The sequence below is a fragment of the Physeter macrocephalus genome, chromosome 14 (assembly GCF_002837175.3).
Source record: "Physeter macrocephalus isolate SW-GA chromosome 14, ASM283717v5, whole genome shotgun sequence".
Classification (NCBI taxonomy): domain Eukaryota; kingdom Metazoa; phylum Chordata; class Mammalia; order Artiodactyla; family Physeteridae; genus Physeter; species Physeter macrocephalus.
The window spans coordinates 118,529,101-118,550,167 of record NC_041227.1 but is presented as its reverse complement, the minus strand read 5'-3'; the positions used below and the strand labels follow the sequence as shown (position 1 = coordinate 118,550,167).

Sequence of the window (21,067 nt, the reverse complement as noted above, 5' to 3'; positions counted from 1 at the left end):
GGGTTGTTTCCACTTTTTGGCTACAACGCTGCTATGAACATTCATGTTCATAGTTTTTTGTGTAAATACATGTTTTCAATTCTCTTGGGGTGTATACCTAGGAGTGGAATTGCTGAGTCACATGCAACTTTGTTTCACTTTCTGAGGAACTATCAAACTGTTTTCCACAATGGCTGTACCATTTTACACTCCCACCAGGAAGGTAGGAGAGTTCCAACTTCTCCACAACCCCACCAATACTTATTATCGTCTGCCATTTCGATTACAGTCATCCTAGTGGATATGAAGAAGTATCACATTATGTTTTGGTTTTTTTTCCTGGCTGCGCCGCATGGCATGTGGGATCTTAGCTCCCCAACCAGGGACTGAACCCACACCTCCCAGCAGTGGAAGCACGGAGTCTTAACCACTGGACCACTGGGTAAGTCCCTCATTATGATTTTTTTTCTTACTATTTTATTTTACTTTCTTAAAAAAATTTGTATTGGAGTATAGTTGACGTACAATGTTGTGTTAGTTTCAGGTGTACAGCAAAGTGAATCAGCTATACATAGACATATATCCACCTTTTTTTTTTTTTAGATTCTTTTCCTATATAGGCCATTACAGGGTACTGAGTAGAGTTCCCTGTACTATACAGCAGGTTCTATGGGTTATCTATTTTATATATAGTAGTGTGTATACGTCAGTCCCAATCTCCCAATTTATCCCTCCCACATCCTGTCCCCAGTAACCATGAGTTTGTTTTCTATGTCCGTGGTGACTCTACTTCTGTTTTCCTCATTATGGTTTTGATTTGCCTTTGTCTATTGTCTAATGATGTTGAGCATCTTTTTATGTACTTATCGGTCATTTGTGTATCTTCTTTGGAGAAATCCTTGGTCCTCAGGTAACCTACATGCAATCTCCGTTGTTTTTTGTAAATCTCCATTTTATCACCAATAAGATGACCTAGAAAGGGCAGGATCTCCTCGGAGCCTGCTTCTGCTGTAACTTTTTCTCAACTCCAGGCCTCTCTTTCTGAACAGTGCAAATGCATTTCAAAGTGAGAAAAAACAATGAAATGGCTGTCCCAGGCGCCCCTTCCCCCACCCTTGATTCTCCCTTGTTGCCTACCGGGATGGCAGCCCGGGGGTCCAGTCCATTCTCCACCGCTGAGAGCATTTCCACTCAAGCAGCAGCTCCCCAGAAGAATCACATGACACCTGCAGGGACAGACACAGCCGGATGAACAATCACTGCGCCCAGACGATCTCCTCCCCCCACGCCCCGCCCCCCCATCTTACTCAACCTGCAACTGCAAGGTCTTTCAATACAAAAGTAAAAACTGAGAGTAGATTTTAAGAATGGAAACAGGGAAGGAAAAAAGATCTCGTGGGGTGTGCCACGGGCGGGTCTATCCCAAAGGGTGGGTAGAAAGGGCTCTTGTCTCCACTCCAAATGCTGGCACAAAAAAGCAGGGAATAAAAGGCTAATTTAGGGACCTCCCTGGTGGCGCAGTGGTTAAGAATCCGCCTGCCAATGCAGGGGACACGGGTTCGAGCCCTGGTCTGGGAAGATCCCACATGCCGCGAAGCAACTCAGCCTGTGCGCCACAACTACTGAGCCTGCGATCTAGAGCCCGCGAGCCACAACTGCTGAGCGCGCGTGCCACAACTACTGAAGCCCGCGCACCTAGAGCCCGTGCTCCGCAACAAGAGAAGCCACAGCAATGAGAAGCCCGCGCACCGCAACGAAGAGTAGCCCCTGCTCGCCGCAAACAGAGAAAGCCCGCGTGCAGCAACGAAGACCAAACACAGACAAAAGTAAATAAATAAATTTATTGTTTTTAAAAAAAGGCTAATTTAGATACAGAGCTGAGGCTGCAAGCGGGGGATGCTGCAGCTGAAGGTGCCAAGAACCCACAGGGGCCGGGAAGCAGGGGCTCACAATTCACATTCAGGGCCTGGGCTCTGCAACTGTCCCAACTCCTGTCCCAGCCCAGGGTCGGCCAGCTCAGTGGGGAAAAGTACAACTGAAACGCCTTCAAAAGGAAGGGCTCTCTTGCCACACAGCTGCTTCTCCTTTGGGCTGCAAAGGTCTAGCTTGAGCAGCACAGGGACATGTCTAAAGTGGAACAACACGGGTTCTGATCTCAATTTGCCACTAACCAGCTAGCACACTGGGGCACGTATCAGACCTCTTAAGTGGAGACTATGAGTATGGAAAACGCTAAGCACAGGGCCTGATATTTACCGAGGATAAATGGTATCTCTAACCCCAGTGGATGCGGCCGCCCAAATCTACAGGCAAAGAATGCCACTACCTAATTAAGCGTGTGCCAGCAGCTGAAGTCAGTACACAGAGAAATCTCTCGGGGCAGCTGGCTCTCTCCTGGGGTGGATGAGGCTAAGGGTGGGGTGGGGGTGAGGACTGCAGCCTGAGCCTGAAGGGGCTGCTGCCTGGCCTGCCCCACCCCAGGAACTTGCACAGAGCAGGACTGGACAGGCACACTCACGTCTAAACAAATCTCTAGTGGCCACACAGCTAAGCATGAGGGGTCACCACCACCAACAAAAAATAATAAAGAGAGAGAAAATCAGGTTACTGCTCTCTCTGCTCTCAAGAACCCATGGCCCAAAGAAGTTAGTAAAACCAAGACCTGTTAAATGGGTTTTGTGCCCTTTACATGTATTACCCCATTCATTCCTGATAACCATCCTAGGAGTATCTTATCATCTCAGTCTGACAGACAAGAAGTAGAAGCTACCCAGGTCAAGGAAATTCCCAAGATCCCAGGGCTGGTAAGTGGCCAACTCTATCAGCAGCCGCCAGGACAACAGCAACCCGAGCTCAAGAGAAGCCCCCAGACTCCAGAAGGAGTGCGACCACCTCCCTTCTGGGAGAGGCGGGTGTGGGCTAGGGCTAAGGGGGCGACGGGCAAGGGGGCAGGGGAGGCCTGGGAGGAGGGCTCTTCAGCCGGGGGCCCAGGTGAGGGGCCGCAGTGGAACACTGAGGTCAGTCTGGCAGGAAAGGTTTACAGGAGGACGTGAGCATGACGCTTGGAGATGAGAGAGGCAGAGTGGCCCTAAATGGTAGGAGCTGCTCTGATTCAATCCCTGGCCTCTGGAGTGGGCAGTGGGTAAACAGGACCCAGAGCCAACCTCTCCAAGTAAGGACATGCACAGGGAGGGAGGTGTGTGGAGGGCGGCCCCGCAGAGCCAACTCTGGTCAGGGTGTGAGAGACCCCAGAACACGGGCCCCCGGCCTCAGGCCTTGTCTGACTTACCTCACCCTCACCTCATCCCCCTCCCACCTACCAGGGATTCTTCAGGGCCCTCCTCCACACTCCAGCCACCAGCGCCCCAGACAAGGGGACATGTGCTGCAGACAGTCCCTCTGGACAATGTTCCTTCCAGGCCACCCTTGTGCAGCCCAGGAGGCCAAATCCAGGTTCTCTGGCTCCAAGATCCTGGGTTCCAATCCCCTGCAGCAATTCCAGCAGCCAAAGGCCTCCCCTCCGGCCTGCCCTTCTAGACAGAGCCTCAAGCTGCAAAACTGCCCTTCCTTCAGCCAGCCACAGGCCAGGCCAGGAAGGGCTTAGGCCTCAACAATCTGAAGAACAGCCTGGATCCATTAAGGCCTCATTAACTAATTAACTGAAAATAATATTCACGGGAGGGAAGGAGGCCTGTTAGTAAGTGGGTGCTCCAGCCCAGTAAGGGTCTGCTAAAAACCCAAAGCAAACTGATGCTGAGAGGTCAGAGCGGGGGGAGACACGTAATCGCCCCCTAAAACCAAGAGTCAGAAAAGCCACAAAATGACTGACGACAGTGCAGAGGAGTCCAGAAGGAGAATGACCACTTGAAAATTCACAAAACAGGACTGAGGCTTTGGGGTTGGGGCCACAATTCAGGGCACACCTTTCTTTGCAAGAAGCCAAAGCACCCCACCTATGTGGGTCTGCTCCATCATGCCTCAGGGGGCAGGAGACACGAGAACTTGCTGACGGAACCATAAGGGGGCTTTGGGTCTCCCGACTGCTGGGTCAGCACTCCGTCATTCTCCAGACCCCCAGTCCACCTTCCTATGGGACTGGTTTCACTTCCTGTCCTCAGAACAGTCTTCATTGACACCAAAAACCAAAGCAAAGAGAGGCGTGGCTGCAAGGAGACCTAGGCTAAAAAGAGTTAAGGAGAGAACGTGGGCAACGTTACCAAAGGGCTCTTCAAACATTACTGGTGGAGTTTAGCAGAAAAGGGGACTTCCTGTCTGCCTTTTAGGCAACTCCTAACCACGAGAAGTCTACCTCTCCCCCTAAGTATTGATTCATCCTGACACGGCTCTCCTAGCTTCTCTAATCTCATTTAATTCTTAAAACAATCCTGGGGGCTTCCCTGGTGGCGCAGTGGTTAAGAATCCGCCTGCCAATGCAGGGGACACGGGTTCGAGCCCTGGTCCGGGAGTATCCCACATGCCATGGGGCAACTAAGCCCATGCGCCACAACTACTGAGCCTGTGCTCTAGAGGCCACGAGCCACAACTGTTGAGCCACACGGGTTCGAGCCCTGGTCCGGGAATATCCCACATGCCATGGAGCAACGAAGCCCGTGTGCCACAACTACTGAGCCTGCAATCTAGAGCCCGAGAGCCACAACTACTGAAGCCCATGCGCCTAGAGCCCATGGTCTGCAACAAGAGAAGCCACCACAATGAGAAGCCCGTGCACCACAACAAAGAGTCGCCCCTGCTCTCTGCAACTAAAGAAAGCCTGCACACAGCAATGAAGACCCAACGCAGCCAAAAAGAAATAAGTTAATTAAAAAAAACAATCCTGTGAGAGAAGGATGATTATCCCCGTTTTACAGAGGAGAAGACTAAGGCTCAGTAGAAAAGAGCCCCAGGTAAGGGACAAAACTGTCTGGTTTTCTCATCCTAAGTCTTGTGTCAGACTTCACCAGATCAAACTGTCTCAGGTCTCTGGCTCCAAGAGCTTCAGGCAAACTGATTACTTATAGACTAAGTAATAATTAACTTAGTACTCAGAAAGCTCCATTTTTATCAAATAAGGCTAAAATCAACAAGAAACAATCTTACCCATCAGGTCTGTAGTCCCAACCAGCTGAGGCCAGGTCCTTTCCATGGTACACAGGTTTCACAGCTGCCCTTTCTTAAATGTTCCAACACACAGGAAGGAATTGTTCTGGTTGCTTTTCTTTATTATACTGCCTGGGCTTCTATAAATGTCCAATTTCACTTCTTCCAGAGACCAAGGAAGAACGAAAAGAAAAGAATGGCTTATGTGAGACTTACATTAAACGAAGAAATGGATGGCTTGGCTTCCCCGCTTCTGAAACACTCCATCCATAGGTAAACAGCAACCTCTTCTCCTTAGAGACTTCTCAGCCATTCCCAACAGCCTCCTCTCTACAGCCTGAATCCAATCCTGTACCGGGCTGTTCAGAACAAACAGCCTGACGTTTAAGCCATCCAGCTGCTGTACCAGTTGATGAGTCATGGTTTTCAGATGGAAAAGAGTGACAAAGTTATCAGTTGGAAAAGAATGATAAAGTGATCTTCTGATTCAGAAGGGCAGCTGATCTTTCAGACATGTTAGTGCTGAGTAAACTGCACCCTCCTCCCACCTGAAAAAAGCTGGATTTCTGGACAAATGTCCTGGAGGGTGGGGGATGGAGAGAGTGCGCTGGGGGAACTGCATCTTTGAAGCAACTGGATACCAGCTGGAGGGCAAAAAACGTCTAGCCTGTGATTCCCAAACCAAAGGCTAGTGAGTGAGCCCAGAAATGTGAATCAGTGAACATGGGGTATCTTTCTTTCCCCCCTCCTTCCTTCCATTCAGTAACACCCATCTCCCCCATATTTCTGTCCCATCTTTAGGATTCCAGCAGGGACCAAACTCTGGATGACTAAAGACAGGAACTTTGCTCAACTCATTCACCATTACACTTCTAGTGCCTAGAACAACACATGGCACGCAGTGGTGCTCAAAAACTACCTGCTGACTGAACAGAAGAATAAAACAAAAATAAGGCTCAGGGGCAGGTTATCTCCATTTCACAGACCGAGGAAAGCTGAGGTATACAGTTCTCAGCCACGATGGAACTCCTTTCATCAAATCAACCTGCCAGCAGGCTGAGGCCACTCTGATATATTGCACCTTAATGGTGGGGGGGGGGCCGCAGGGGGGATACTGAAGGGAGAGCTTCAACTTTCAAAGGAACAAGACTATAAACAGCAAGCAAAGACAACGGGTCCTGTTTGGGGCCCTTTAAAATTGCTGCCAAATGGCCAACCCTCTGAAGCCAGGTCACTAGAATTTGGGGAGAATGTGTGCCCCAAAAGCCCAGGAGATGATAAATGCTGAGCTTGGGGCCCAGGTGTCTCAGGAATGTCCCTCTGCCTCAGCTACTCAGATATCTCAACTCCCCACGTTCATGGGTAACCCAATGGCCAAAACTCAAAGATTCAGCACCTGCAAAAAGAGGAAGCGATTCAACAGCCTCTGTACTCGCCTAAGCCTTAGCCTCCTGGGAACCCTCTCACCTACACTCTTCACAACACGTAACATCATCTCTGGCGTCCACTGTGTTCCCTGTGTTAAGCGTTGGGACAGGTCTGCTGTCAGCTCCAGCCGGGGGGAACACTGGGTGAGAAGGGTCCTTTACAAGTGCCAGGACAACACACGTGGACGTGGTCCTGTGACCACAGTCACACAGTGGTACTCCCTGAGTCTCTCCTGGGCCAGAAAACCAGCCAAAAGGAAGTGATGGCTTCCATTGGCCCAGGCTATGAGTGAGCTAGGTGAGTGGCTATTCCTCACCTTCCAGGTATGTGGGCGATACCCACCATTCCAGCAGTAGCACAAGTCATTTAATATGAATGCTAGACCCATAATCCCTGGGAGCAGGTACAGGGGACAAGACACCAGGGAAAAAAAAATCCCTGACCCTGACCCGAGGGCGGATCTCTACTTCTCCACACTTATTCACCACCTGAGGCCCTGCACGCACCCATCAAGCTGCTCAGTCTCTAACTGCTGGGCTCCCAGCAAGCACCTAAATTTGGCTGTTGAGGGGCAGCCGGTGGGGTTGGCAGGGGACTCTGCACTAAATTCTCAGATTGAATGGGGACGGGGTCAAGGGAAAAATGGGTGTAGAGTTGAGGTGGGGACAGCAGAGGTGAAAGGGCAGGAGACCTCATTTTTAATAGGATTGGCTGAGGGTGATAGTAACTGGGGCACCAAGAGTTGGGGGCGGTTCAGCAAAGACTTAGGGATGGGGGTGTCCTCTGATGGTTGGAGATGGAAAGGAAGTATATGGTGGGCTAGGAAGTTAGGGGTTGAGTCTGTGAGGACAAGATACATGTAAGACTTGGGATAGGGCTGAGATCAGTTATCAAAAAGAAAAGGGTGTGCTCAACAGGGCATCTACTTTAGTGTTGGGTCTTAAATGAGAGTGGGACAGAGATGGGGTGTTCAGGATGGGCAGACCTTGGGGAGCTGACCAGGGGGGTGTGGGAGACTCGGATAAGAAAGCTGATCCCGAAAAGGGCAAACCAGAATGGTGGGTCTCGAGGAGGCCTGTGCGCAGCACTAGCACGGCCAAAGGGGTTGAGAGGTGAAGACGAGATGTGTTAGAGGGAGGCGGAGGGATGTGGCCAAGGTAGGGGTTGGAAGTGGGCTAAAGGGAGGTCAAGGGTGCGGCTGCATTTACGCAAGACCGGCGGCGAGAGGGTGGGGGTAAAGTCTGGGGTCAGGTCACGAGTGGCAAATAGAGGGGAGAGGCCAGCAGCGGCAGTGCGGGCCGAAGGCTCATTGGAGTGGGGCGCGGGGCTTGGGCTGGGAAGGGTGACGACTCTGAAGCAGGACAGTCTCAAGGTAACCAGGGGTTTGGGGTCACGGAGAAGGCTGCTGTTTCCTGTTCGCCTGTTCCCGTCCCGGCCTCGCCGCCCCTCTGCTGCCCGCCTCGCCCCCGACCCCTAACTCACCAAACGGAGTGGGGAGGGGGACGGGGGCACTCCCGGCCGCTGCAGCCCCTAAACCTCCGACCAGACGCTGCGGCCTCCAGACCACTGACAACAGGAAGCGGTTCCCGCGGCGCCTGACGCCGTCCATCACGTCGGCTGGGCGTCCGGCCCCGCCCCGGCCCGCGGAGCCAATCGCGGGGCGCGGAGGAACCGCGGGGCGGGGCCAGCGCTCTCGGACGCCCCAGGGTTCCCAGACCCGGAGCAGAGACCTGATCTGGGAGACTCGCGATCCCCGCATTCCTGTTGGGCGCAGAGAGGCAACGCCACAGACTCCGGGCGGAGTGCGTTCTCACTGCCTGCCTCTCGCAGGGTCTGCGTCAGATGAGATCCTGGCTTCTGGGTTCCTGACCTTATCTGGTCGCAGCACCATCTGCGTAGAATTGGGGCCGACGCATGCCCTCCTTCAGCGAAGGTTGCCCACTTGTAAAATGGGACCAACGCCTACCCCTTTTTTGCCTCCCCCAGGGCATCAGCGTAGCCCGGTGGGCAGAGCCCAGGCCCAACTTAGAGCTTCCCTCCTGCTCTCAGGAAAACCGTAGATGTTTTGAGCACAGCTTATACCAAGTGAGCGCCTTGAGGTCCTCTGGGCATTGTCCTGTAACGCGCCATCATCCCCGCGCCGCACATGCTCAAGCAATTCTCATACAGCCTTGTTTGCTTTACATCGTATAAGTGCTATTTCTCTTTCAAAAGGAAATCAGAGCAAAAGGTCAAAAGTAGCAGGGGTGACCTGCCATACTTCAGACATTTAACACATGCAGGCTTTGATCGACTGAGAGCCTAGGGTCTGAGCGTGGGCCAGGGGCGGAGAGGTACCACTACATGCAGGTTCAGGGGACCCTGGAGTGGCTTACAGGGCTGGGAGAGGAGGGGCAGGCCAGTTCTTAGGAGCAAGCTCCACTGATCTCTGCTAGATTCCTGTGCTCCATCCGCCTCTCCAGGCAAGGTGTTCCTCATATCTCTGGGAAGGCTGAGGTCCCAGTGTAAGCAGATGTGTGTGTGTGTGGGGGGGGGGGTGGGTGGGTGTTCCCTGGAGGAAAAGAACCCGATATAGCTTTTGGACATGTGTGTGGGGGGGGGGGGGGGTGGGTGTTCCCTGGAGGAAAAGAACCCGATATAGCTTTTTGACATAAGAGAAGCCATTTTCGGCCTAAGCCATTTTGTGATCTAAGCCTGGCCGCAATGCTTGCCTTTGAACAGGTCTCAGTAATTAATGATCTTAAAGGAACAAAGGGATGGAGGAAAACAAACAGTAATTCCGCGATAAAACAGGAGTCCTAGTTCCTCCTTAAGGGATAGACTTAATAATCTGATATATATCTTTGAGTTGTACTACAGGAACTAAGGGCCCCCACCCAGGTGGAGGGTGGTAACTACATGCTAAGACTGCAGACTGGTGGAAAGTTAAGGAATGATGATGTTGACTTTTTCTGACCCTCGTGACTTCAATCAACTAAAGCTTGGGCTCTGTCAACCTTTGCCCCTGTTCTATGCTGAATTCCCCTCTGCTCAAGCCCCTTCATGAATGTGCATACACCACCTAAGCCCCTTCATGAAGTATGCATGTGCCCTTAGTTTAAAACTGCCCCAATTTTGCTGTTTGGGGAGATGCTGCTTTGGGAAAGATCCTCCATGTTCTCTCTCTCTCTTTTTTTTCCTCCATGTTCTCTTGCTGCAAGTAATAAATCCTTCCTTCTGGTCTTCAACTTGGTTGTGAGATTGAATTGGTCGACTGGACCTGTGCCAGGGTCCTAGCCAGCTGAGACCCCTGGTCTCTGCCAAGGAGGTTTTTTCTGCTTGGATTTGCACAGCCAATAATGAAACCGATGCTGAGACTGGAACAGACAAGCTTTATTCAATGGCTAAAGAACAGAGAAGAGGAGCTTCCCTGGTGGCGCAGTGGTTAAGAATCTGCCTGCCAATGCAGTGGACCCGGGTTCAAGCCCTGGTCCGGGAAGTTCCCACGTGCCGCGGAGCAATGAAGCCCATGCGCCACAACTGAGCCTGCGCTTGACAGCCTGCGAGCCACAACTACAGAAGCCCGTGTGCCTAGAGCCCATGCTCCGCAACAAGAAAACCCACCGCAATGAGAAGCCGCGCACCGCAACGAACAGTAGCTCCCACTCACCACAACTAGAGAAAGCCCGCGCGCAGCAACGAAGACCCAACGCAGCCAAAAATAAATAAATTAAATTAAAAAATGAATTTAAAAAAAAGAATGGAGAAGAGGAACTTTTCTCAAATCAACTTCTCAACCCAGTTCAGGTGGAGACACCATATATATAGGAGGGTCGAGGTAAAAGGGAGTGAATTGGAAAGAGAGGAGGAATATTCATGAGTTATCCGACAACAGGCGTGTGGTTTGGACCCGGAACTGATGCAATACTCCTTTTCAGTCCTTTTACGGGCTCTTCCAGTTGTCATGGCAATTGTCAACTGTCATGGCGCCGGTGGGTGTGTCATTTAGCATGATAATTCATTACAATGAGGCTTAAGGTCTACTGGAAGTCAAATCTTCCACCATCTTGGGCCTAGTTGGTTCTAACCACTTCTTGTTTTTCTCTTTGCAGCTTCCTCCTGAAACTTAGATAAGAGAATTAGTTTCCATTCGAGAGAGGGGTAGGTGGATGATTCTGGAGAAACAGCCTTGGTCATAACAGTTGTGCCTTTTAGGGACTTCCCTGGTGGTCCAGTGGTAAAGAATCCGCCTTCCAATGCAGGGGACACGGGTTCAATCTAAGATCCCACACACTGAGGGGCATCTAAGCCCGCGCACCTCAACTAGAGAGCCTGCGTGCTGCAAACTACAGAGCCCACGCGCCCTGGAGCCTGCGCGCCACAACTAGAGAAGAGAAAACCCACATGCCACAACTAGAGAGAAGACTGGCACTACAGCGAAGGGCTCGCGCACCGCAGCGAAAAATCCCGCGTGCCACAACGAAGATCCCGCGGGCTGCAGCTAAGACCCGACGCGGCCAAAAATAAATAAATAATAAATCTTTTTTAAAAAGTTATATCTTTTGGCTTGACAGCCAACAAGAGGTGAACCCAGCTTTCAGGTGACACCAATGACAGTTTCCACTTATAAAAGCGTCTGCTGGGGCTGTGGTCAGCCCCTTCTGTAATTCTCCAGCAGTGAGAACCACCGCATCTTGGGCTTTAGGCTAAATGCATCTGACTGCTGAGCCCCTTCACTGGAGTTAACAGTTGAGCGGAAAGATTAGGAATAAGGACATAGGGGCAAAGTGTTCTCTCAGCGCCAAACTCAAATCTAAGATCCCACACACTGAGGGGCATCTAAGCCCGCGCACCTCAACTAGAGACCCTGCGTGCTGCAAACTACAGAGCCCACGCGCCCTGGAGCCTGCGCGCCACAACTAGAGAAGAGAAAACCCACATGCCACAACTAGAGAGAAGACTGGCACTACAGCGAAGGGCTCGCGCACCGCAGCGAAAAATCCCGCGTGCCACAACGAAGATCCCGCGGGCTGCAGCTAAGACCCGACGCGGCCAAAAATAAATAAATAATAAATCTTTTTTAAAAAGTTATATCTTTTGGCTTGACAGCCAACAAGAGGTGAACCCAGCTTTCAGGTGACACCAATGACAGTTTCCACTTATAAAAGCGTCTGCTGGGGCTGTGGTCAGCCCCTTCTGTAATTCTCCAGCAGTGAGAACCACCGCATCTTCGGCTTTAGGCTAAATGCATCTGACTGCTGAGCCCCTTCACTGGAGTTAACAGCTGAGCGGAAAGATTAGGAATAAGGACATAGGGGCAAAGTGTTCTCTCAGCGCCAAACTCATTGTAAACAAGGTGGAAAGTCAGAGATTTACTAGGGAAATCCGGTTACCTTGGCAGAGGACAGTGTTTCTGGTCATGATTGGCACAGCAAGAGCCTCACTGGCTTGGCACAAGCATGCCCTCCCCACAAATGGCACACGCAACGTCCCTTGGTTATTCTTTTTTCTTTTTTAATTTATTTATTTTATTTATTTATTTTTGGCTGCGTTGGGTCTTCGTTGCTGAGCGCGGGCTTTCTCTAGTTGTGGCGAGCGGGGGCTACAGTTCGTTGCGGTGTGCAGGCTTCTCATGGCGGTGGCTTCTCTTGTTGCGGAGCACGGGCTCTAGGCGTGCGGGCTTCAGTAGTTGTGGCACGTGGGCTTCAGCCGTTGTGGCTCGCGGGCTCTAGAGCGCAGGCTTAGTAGCTGTGGCACACGGGCTGAGTTGCTCCGCGGCATGTGGGATCTTCCTGGACCAGGGCTCGAACCCGTGTCCCCTGCATTGGCAGGCGGATTCTTAACCACTGCGCCACCAGGGAAGTCCTCCCTCGGTTATTCTGATAGGGGCAGAGTAAAGTAGGTGATTAAATAGTTAATCCCACTAAGGGATTGTAAGCCGAAAAAAAAGTATGGGAGACCCCTGTAAGTTAACGATTACTCAGGAAAGCAGGTTTGCTTAACCACAAAGTCAAGCAGGCTTGCTTAGCAGCAAAACCATGCAACAGAAGCAAGAGACATGCCTCCAAACTATAAAACAATGGTGGCATGAGACTCGCATCCTGCCCAGTGAGCTCAGTAAGTTAATGACCCCTCGGACATGCTCTCTGCACACATAAAAAACAATAATTTATGGAACGGTGATATTTCAAAGTGAAAGACCCTCATTGTACTGAGACCTGGAATAATTTTTCCATAGTCCCATGACAGGGAAAACTCCTCCGCCCGACATAGAGGAGGACTAATGATGGAAGCATGACGTCTACTCAAGAATGAGGAAGAAGGTGGTCTTTTCCCCCTCCCCACTTTTCCTTTGATTATACAACTGTAGCCCACTAAGTTCTCAGGGCAGGGCACCCTCTCACCCACCCGCTTGTAAGCCTCACAAGCGTCCTCTTCTAATAAATCACTTCTTGTCTATCACTTTGCCTCACTGAATTCTTTCTGTGCTGAGACATAAAGAACCTCAGCCACGATGGAACTCCTTTCATCAAATCAACCTGCCAGCAGGCTGAGGCCACTCTGATATATTGCACCTTAATGGTGGGGGGGGGGCCGCAGGGGGGATACTGAAGGGAGAGCTTCAACTTTCAAAGGAACAAGACTATAAACAGCAAGCAAAGACAACGGGTCCTGTTTGGGGCCCTTTAAAATTGCTGCCAAATGGCCAACCCTCTGAAGCCAGGTCACTAGAATTTGGGGAGAATGTGTGCCCCAAAAGCCCAGGAGATGATAAATGCTGAGCTTGGGGCCCAGGTGTCTCAGGAATGTCCCTCTGCCTCAGCTACTCAGATATCTCAACTCCCCACGTTCATGGGTAACCCAATGGCCAAAACTCAAAGATTCAGCACCTGCAAAAAGAGGAAGCGATTCAACAGCCTCTGTACTCGCCTAAGCCTTAGCCTCCTGGGAACCCTCTCACCTACACTCTTCACAACACGTAACATCATCTCTGGCGTCCACTGTGTTCCCTGTGTTAAGCGTTGGGACAGGTCTGCTGTCAGCTCCAGCCGGGGGGAACACTGGGTGAGAAGGGTCCTTTACAAGTGCCAGGACAACACACGTGGACGTGGTCCTGTGACCACAGTCACACAGTGGTACTCCCTGAGTCTCTCCTGGGCCAGAAAACCAGCCAAAAGGAAGTGATGGCTTCCATTGGCCCAGGCTATGAGTGAGCTAGGTGAGTGGCTATTCCTCACCTTCCAGGTATGTGGGCGATACCCACCATTCCAGCAGTAGCACAAGTCATTTAATATGAATGCTAGACCCATAATCCCTGGGAGCAGGTACAGGGGACAAGACACCAGGGAAAAAAAAATCCCTGACCCTGACCCGAGGGCGGATCTCTACTTCTCCACACTTATTCACCACCTGAGGCCCTGCACGCACCCATCAAGCTGCTCAGTCTCTAACTGCTGGGCTCCCAGCAAGCACCTAAATTTGGCTGTTGAGGGGCAGCCGGTGGGGTTGGCAGGGGACTCTGCACTAAATTCTCAGATTGAATGGGGACGGGGTCAAGGGAAAAATGGGTGTAGAGTTGAGGTGGGGACAGCAGAGGTGAAAGGGCAGGAGACCTCATTTTTAATAGGATTGGCTGAGGGTGATAGTAACTGGGGCACCAAGAGTTGGGGGCGGTTCAGCAAAGACTTAGGGATGGGGGTGTCCTCTGATGGTTGGAGATGGAAAGGAAGTATATGGTGGGCTAGGAAGTTAGGGGTTGAGTCTGTGAGGACAAGATACATGTAAGACTTGGGATAGGGCTGAGATCAGTTATCAAAAAGAAAAGGGTGTGCTCAACAGGGCATCTACTTTAGTGTTGGGTCTTAAATGAGAGTGGGACAGAGATGGGGTGTTCAGGATGGGCAGACCTTGGGGAGCTGACCAGGGGGGTGTGGGAGACTCGGATAAGAAAGCTGATCCCGAAAAGGGCAAACCAGAATGGTGGGTCTCGAGGAGGCCTGTGCGCAGCACTAGCACGGCCAAAGGGGTTGAGAGGTGAAGACGAGATGTGTTAGAGGGAGGCGGAGGGATGTGGCCAAGGTAGGGGTTGGAAGTGGGCTAAAGGGAGGTCAAGGGTGCGGCTGCATTTACGCAAGACCGGCGGCGAGAGGGTGGGGGTAAAGTCTGGGGTCAGGTCACGAGTGGCAAATAGAGGGGAGAGGCCAGCAGCGGCAGTGCGGGCCGAAGGCTCATTGGAGTGGGGCGCGGGGCTTGGGCTGGGAAGGGTGACGACTCTGAAGCAGGACAGTCTCAAGGTAACCAGGGGTTTGGGGTCACGGAGAAGGCTGCTGTTTCCTGTTCGCCTGTTCCCGTCCCGGCCTCGCCGCCCCTCTGCTGCCCGCCTCGCCCCCGACCCCTAACTCACCAAACGGAGTGGGGAGGGGGACGGGGGCACTCCCGGCCGCTGCAGCCCCTAAACCTCCGACCAGACGCTGCGGCCTCCAGACCACTGACAACAGGAAGCGGTTCCCGCGGCGCCTGACGCCGTCCATCACGTCGGCTGGGCGTCCGGCCCCGCCCCGGCCCGCGGAGCCAATCGCGGGGCGCGGAGGAACCGCGGGGCGGGGCCAGCGCTCTCGGACGCCCCAGGGTTCCCAGACCCGGAGCAGAGACCTGATCTGGGAGACTCGCGATCCCCGCATTCCTGTTGGGCGCAGAGAGGCAACGCCACAGACTCCGGGCGGAGTGCGTTCTCACTGCCTGCCTCTCGCAGGGTCTGCGTCAGATGAGATCCTGGCTTCTGGGTTCCTGACCTTATCTGGTCGCAGCACCATCTGCGTAGAATTGGGGCCGACGCATGCCCTCCTTCAGCGAAGGTTGCCCACTTGTAAAATGGGACCAACGCCTACCCCTTTTTTGCCTCCCCCAGGGCATCAGCGTAGCCCGGTGGGCAGAGCCCAGGCCCAACTTAGAGCTTCCCTCCTGCTCTCAGGAAAACCGTAGATGTTTTGAGCACAGCTTATACCAAGTGAGCGCCTTGAGGTCCTCTGGGCATTGTCCTGTAACGCGCCATCATCCCCGCGCCGCACATGCTCAAGCAATTCTCATACAGCCTTGTTTGCTTTACATCGTATAAGTGCTATTTCTCTTTCAAAAGGAAATCAGAGCAAAAGGTCAAAAGTAGCAGGGGTGACCTGCCATACTTCAGACATTTAACACATGCAGGCTTTGATCGACTGAGAGCCTAGGGTCTGAGCGTGGGCCAGGGGCGGAGAGGTACCACTACATGCAGGTTCAGGGGACCCTGGAGTGGCTTACAGGGCTGGGAGAGGAGGGGCAGGCCAGTTCTTAGGAGCAAGCTCCACTGATCTCTGCTAGATTCCTGTGCTCCATCCGCCTCTCCAGGCAAGGTGTTCCTCATATCTCTGGGAAGGCTGAGGTCCCAGTGTAAGCAGATGTGTGTGTGTGGGGGGGGGGGGGTGGGTGGGTGTTCCCTGGAGGAAAAGAACCCGATATAGCTTTTTGACATAAGAGAAGCCATTTTCGGCCTAAGCCATTTTGTGATCTAAGCCTGGCCACAATGCTTGCCTTTGAACAGGTCTCAGTAATTAATGATCTTAAAGGAACAAAGGGATGGAGGAAAACAAACAGTAATTCCGCGATAAAACAGGAGTCCTAGTTCCTCCTTAAGGGATAGACTTAATAATCTGATATATATCTTTGAGTTGTACTACAGGAACTAAGGGCCCCCACCCAGGTGGAGGGTGGTAACTACATGCTAAGACTGCAGACTGGTGGAAAGTTAAGGAATGATGATGTTGACTTTTTCTGACCCTCGTGACTTCAATCAACTAAAGCTTGGGCTCTGTCAACCTTTGCCCCTGTTCTATGCTGAATTCCCCTCTGCTCAAGCCCCTTCATGAATGTGCATACACCACCTAAGCCCCTTCATGAAGTATGCATGTGCCCTTAGTTTAAAACTGCCCCAATTTTGCTGTTTGGGGAGATGCTGCTTTGGGAAAGATCCTCCATGTTCTCTCTCTCTCTTTTTTTTCCTCCATGTTCTCTTGCTGCAAGTAATAAATCCTTCCTTCTGGTCTTCAACTTGGTTGTGAGATTGAATTGGTCGACTGGACCTGTGCCAGGGTCCTAGCCAGCTGAGACCCCTGGTCTCTGCCAAGGAGGTTTTTTCTGCTTGGATTTGCACAGCCAATAATGAAACCGATGCTGAGACTGGAACAGACAAGCTTTATTCAATGGCTAAAGAACAGAGAAGAGGAGCTTCCCTGGTGGCGCAGTGGTTAAGAATCTGCCTGCCAATGCAGTGGACCCGGGTTCAAGCCCTGGTCCGGGAAGTTCCCACGTGCCGCGGAGCAATGAAGCCCATGCGCCACAACTGAGCCTGCGCTTGACAGCCTGCGAGCCACAACTACAGAAGCCCGTGTGCCTAGAGCCCATGCTCCGCAACAAGAAAACCCACCGCAATGAGAAGCCGCGCACCGCAACGAACAGTAGCTCCCACTCACCACAACTAGAGAAAGCCCGCGCGCAGCAACGAAGACCCAACGCAGCCAAAAATAAATAAATTAAATTAAAAAATGAATTTAAAAAAAAGAATGGAGAAGAGGAACTTTTCTCAAATCAACTTCTCAACCCAGTTCAGGTGGAGACACCATATATATAGGAGGGTCGAGGTAAAAGGGAGTGAATTGGAAAGAGAGGAGGAATATTCATGAGTTATCCGACAACAGGCGTGTGGTTTGGACCCGGAACTGATGCAATACTCCTTTTCAGTCCTTTTACGGGCTCTTCCAGTTGTCATGGCAATTGTCAACTGTCATGGCGCCGGTGGGTGTGTCATTTAGCATGATAATTCATTACAATGAGGCTTAAGGTCTACTGGAAGTCAAATCTTCCACCATCTTGGGCCTAGTTGGTTCTAACCACTTCTTGTTTTTCTCTTTGCAGCTTCCTCCTGAAACTTAGATAAGAGAATTAGTTTCCATTCGAGGGAGGGGTAGGTGGATGATTCTGGAGAAACAGCCTTGGTCATAACAGTTGTGCCTTTTAGGGACTTCCCTGGTGGTCCAGTGGTAAAGAATCCGCCTTCCAATGCAGGGGACACGGGTTCAATCTAAGATCCCACACACTGAGGGGCATCTAAGCCCGCGCACCTCAACTAGAGACCCTGCGTGCTGCAAACTACAGAGCCCACGCGCCCTGGAGCCTGCGCGCCACAACTAGAGAAGAGAAAACCCACATGCCACAACTAGAGAGAAGACTGGCACTACAGCGAAGGGCTCGCGCACCGCAGCGAAAAATCCCGCGTGCCACAACGAAGATCCCGCGGGCTGCAGCTAAGACCCGACGCGGCCAAAAATAAATAAATAATAAATCTTTTTTAAAAAGTTATATCTTTTGGCTTGACAGCCAACAAGAGGTGAACCCAGCTTTCAGGTGACACCAATGACAGTTTCCACTTATAAAAGCGTCTGCTGGGGCTGTGGTCAGCCCCTTCTGTAATTCTCCAGCAGTGAGAACCACCGCATCTTCGGCTTTAGGCTAAATGCATCTGACTGCTGAGCCCCTTCACTGGAGTTAACAGCTGAGCGGAAAGATTAGGAATAAGGACATAGGGGCAAAGTGTTCTCTCAGCGCCAAACTCATTGTAAACAAGGTGGAAAGTCAGAGATTTACTAGGGAAATCCGGTTACCTTGGCAGAGGACAGTGTTTCTGGTCATGATTGGCACAGCAAGAGCCTCACTGGCTTGGCACAAGCATGCCCTCCCCACAAATGGCACACGCAACGTCCCTTGGTTATTCTTTTTTCTTTTTTAATTTATTTATTTTATTTATTTATTTTTGGCTGCGTTGGGTCTTCGTTGCTGAGCGCGGGCTTTCTCTAGTTGTGGCGAGCGGGGGCTACAGTTCGTTGCGGTGTGCAGGCTTCTCATGGCGGTGGCTTCTCTTGTTGCGGAGCACGGGCTCTAGGCGTGCGGGCTTCAGTAGTTGTGGCACGTGGGCTTCAGCCGTTGTGGCTCGCGGGCTCTAGAGCGCAGGCTTAGTAGCTGTGGCACACGGGCTGAGTTGCTCCGCGGCATGTGGGATCTTCCTGGACCAGGGCTCGAACCCGTGTCCCCTGCATTGGCAGGCGGATTCTTAACCACTGCGCCACCAGGGAAGTCCTCCCTCGGTTATTCTGATAGGGGCAGAGTAAAGTAGGTGATTAAATAGTTAATCCCACTAAGGGATTGTAAGCCGAAAAAAAAGTATGGGAGACCCCTGTAAGTTAACGATTACTCAGGAAAGCAGGTTTGCTTAACCACAAAGTCAAGCAGGCTTGCTTAGCAGCAAAACCATGCAACAGAAGCAAGAGACATGCCTCCAAACTATAAAACAATGGTGGCATGAGACTCGCATCCTGCCCAGTGAGCTCAGTAAGTTAATGACCCCTCGGACATGCTCTCTGCACACATAAAAAACAATAATTTATGGAACGGTGATATTTCAAAGTGAAAGACCCTCATTGTACTGAGACCTGGAATAATTTTTCCATAGTCCCATGACAGGGAAAACTCCTCCGCCCGACATAGAGGAGGACTAATGATGGAAGCATGACGTCTACTCAAGAATGAGGAAGAAGGTGGTCTTTTCCCCCTCCCCACTTTTCCTTTGATTATACAACTGTAGCCCACTAAGTTCTCAGGGCAGGGCACCCTCTCACCCACCCGCTTGTAAGCCTCACAAGCGTCCTCTTCTAATAAATCACTTCTTGTCTATCACTTTGCCTCACTGAATTCTTTCTGTGCTGAGACATAAAGAACCAGAGCTCTTTGGAGCCCCCTGAAACGCCACCTAGCGGTTTCAATTCCTACGAATTTTTGCACAGCTGCCATCTGCAAAAGCTGTGGGAGTCCCCTGGATTAATGCTGTCTTGACTTTTCAGGAGCACCCCTATCTCCCTGTCTTCTCTTATTTCCCAGGCTTCTCAGCCTCTGTGAAAAAATCTGTGGGCTTGTCTTCCTCTCTTCATCTTGCTCCACAAAACTCTGTGAAGCTGAATAAAGCCTTGGATCCTGGCACGGGGTTGGGGGTGGGACGGCTGGAGAGTGAAGGAGCGTGCTCATTTCCACGAAAGGTTTTACACATGGACCATGAGTCCACCAGGTAGACTCCAGCTAGAAAAAGAATCTCGCATTACCACACAATTTGAACAATAATAAAAGCACTTGCAAAGGGCTAGACAAGAGAGCTTGAAATGCATCCTGGAGGAGGTGACTTTTGATCTGAGCCTTCCTGTCAAGTAGAGGAAAGGGCACTACAGAGGAAAGGACAGGCAGAGAAATGGCTGGTGGGTAGGAATGCAGGCTGAGCTCGGGGTTGGCGGGGGTGGGGCATCAAGAGGTGGAGGGAAGCTAGGAAGTAAGAAAAGGGAAGAGTCAGGGAACAGGGTCGGGATGAAAGGGAAGATAAAGATGGATCAGGCCGGAGAGAAAGGGAGGGTGCACAGACACAACTGGAGGCCCGGGCAGGGAGGGCTCAAAACATTTGCAAAGGTGGTTCACATCCTACTGGTCGGAAAGCTTAGATTTCTAGCACTATCCAGAGTTATTTGAAGCCAGACAGAAGAACTACAGGCATCTGAATTCCCTGGGGACAAGGTCCAACATACAGATTCCTGAACCGCACCCCTACCCTAAAGAGTCACTATAGGCTGGGGTCCAAAAATTGGGGTTCAATCCTCCCTCCTGTCCCCTGCCCTCACCACCGATGGATCTGAAGCATAATAAAATGAGAGGATCTCTGTCCCAACCTGGGAGATGAGGGGTAAGGGTGTGACACTCGTGGAAAATAGAAGCTCCTACTGTTTGCCAGGTTGGAATTGTGATCTGCCCTCACCAAGCATCTGGAAGATAGGGGCCCTTGTTATCCCCATAGTGTTGCAGGAAGGGAGACCCCTTCTAGGGCCCGAGAGTGGGCTCTTGTCTAACTCTCAGAAATGATTGTCCCAGGAAACACACGTGCTGACAAAGCATGAGACTTTATTGGGAAGTGGGGCCTGGGCGGAGAGCAGGAGGGTGAGGGAACCCAGAAAGACTGCTCTGCCACGTGGCTCGCAGATAGGAAGGATGGGATTAGTTTCCAGGTTGTCTCTGGCCAATCATTCTGACTCAGGGTCTGTCTTGGTGGCGCACGCATCGCTTAACCAAGATAGATTCCAGCGAGAAGGATTCTGGGAGGTTGGTAGGACATACGGACTGGCGTCTCCTCTCTCCTTTTGACTTTTTCCAAATTCTTCTGGTTGATGGTAGCTTGTTAGTTCCACATGCCTTACCAGGACCTCCTGTTGTAAGATAACTCATGCAAGTGGTTACTATCAGGCCTGGCTAGGGTGAACGGTACAACTGTACCGATAAGAAAACAGACTTGGACTTCCCTGGTGGCGCAGTGGTTAAGAACCAGCCTACCGGGCTTCCCTGGTGGCGCAGTGGTTGAGAATCCGCCTGCCGATGCAGGGGACACGGGTTCGTGCCGCGGTCCGGGAAGATCCCTCATGCCGCGGAGCGGCTGGGCCCGTGAGCCATGGCCGCTGAGCCTGCGCGT

General features: G+C 51.7%; 1 long non-coding RNA gene across 3 annotated transcripts; it reads right to left on the bottom strand.

The window, feature by feature from the left end:
* Positions 1-690: 690 nt before the first annotated feature.
* LOC114487788 (uncharacterized) lies at positions 691-8,879 on the bottom strand. Of its 3 annotated transcripts, XR_003683209.2 has the most exons (4): positions 7,987-8,877; positions 5,293-5,476; positions 1,117-1,205; positions 691-1,020 (listed from the first exon to the last, which is right to left on the bottom strand). It is a non-coding gene; the product is annotated as an uncharacterized lncRNA (long non-coding RNA). The 3 variants fall into 3 exon arrangements; XR_003683210.2 differs by lacking the exons at positions 691-1,020; positions 5,293-5,476 and adding an exon at positions 5,077-5,238 and having other exon boundaries at positions 1,027-1,205; positions 7,987-8,879; XR_003683208.2 differs by lacking the exon at positions 691-1,020 and having other exon boundaries at positions 1,033-1,205; positions 7,987-8,872.
* Between the last annotated feature and the right edge of the window lie 12,188 nt (positions 8,880-21,067).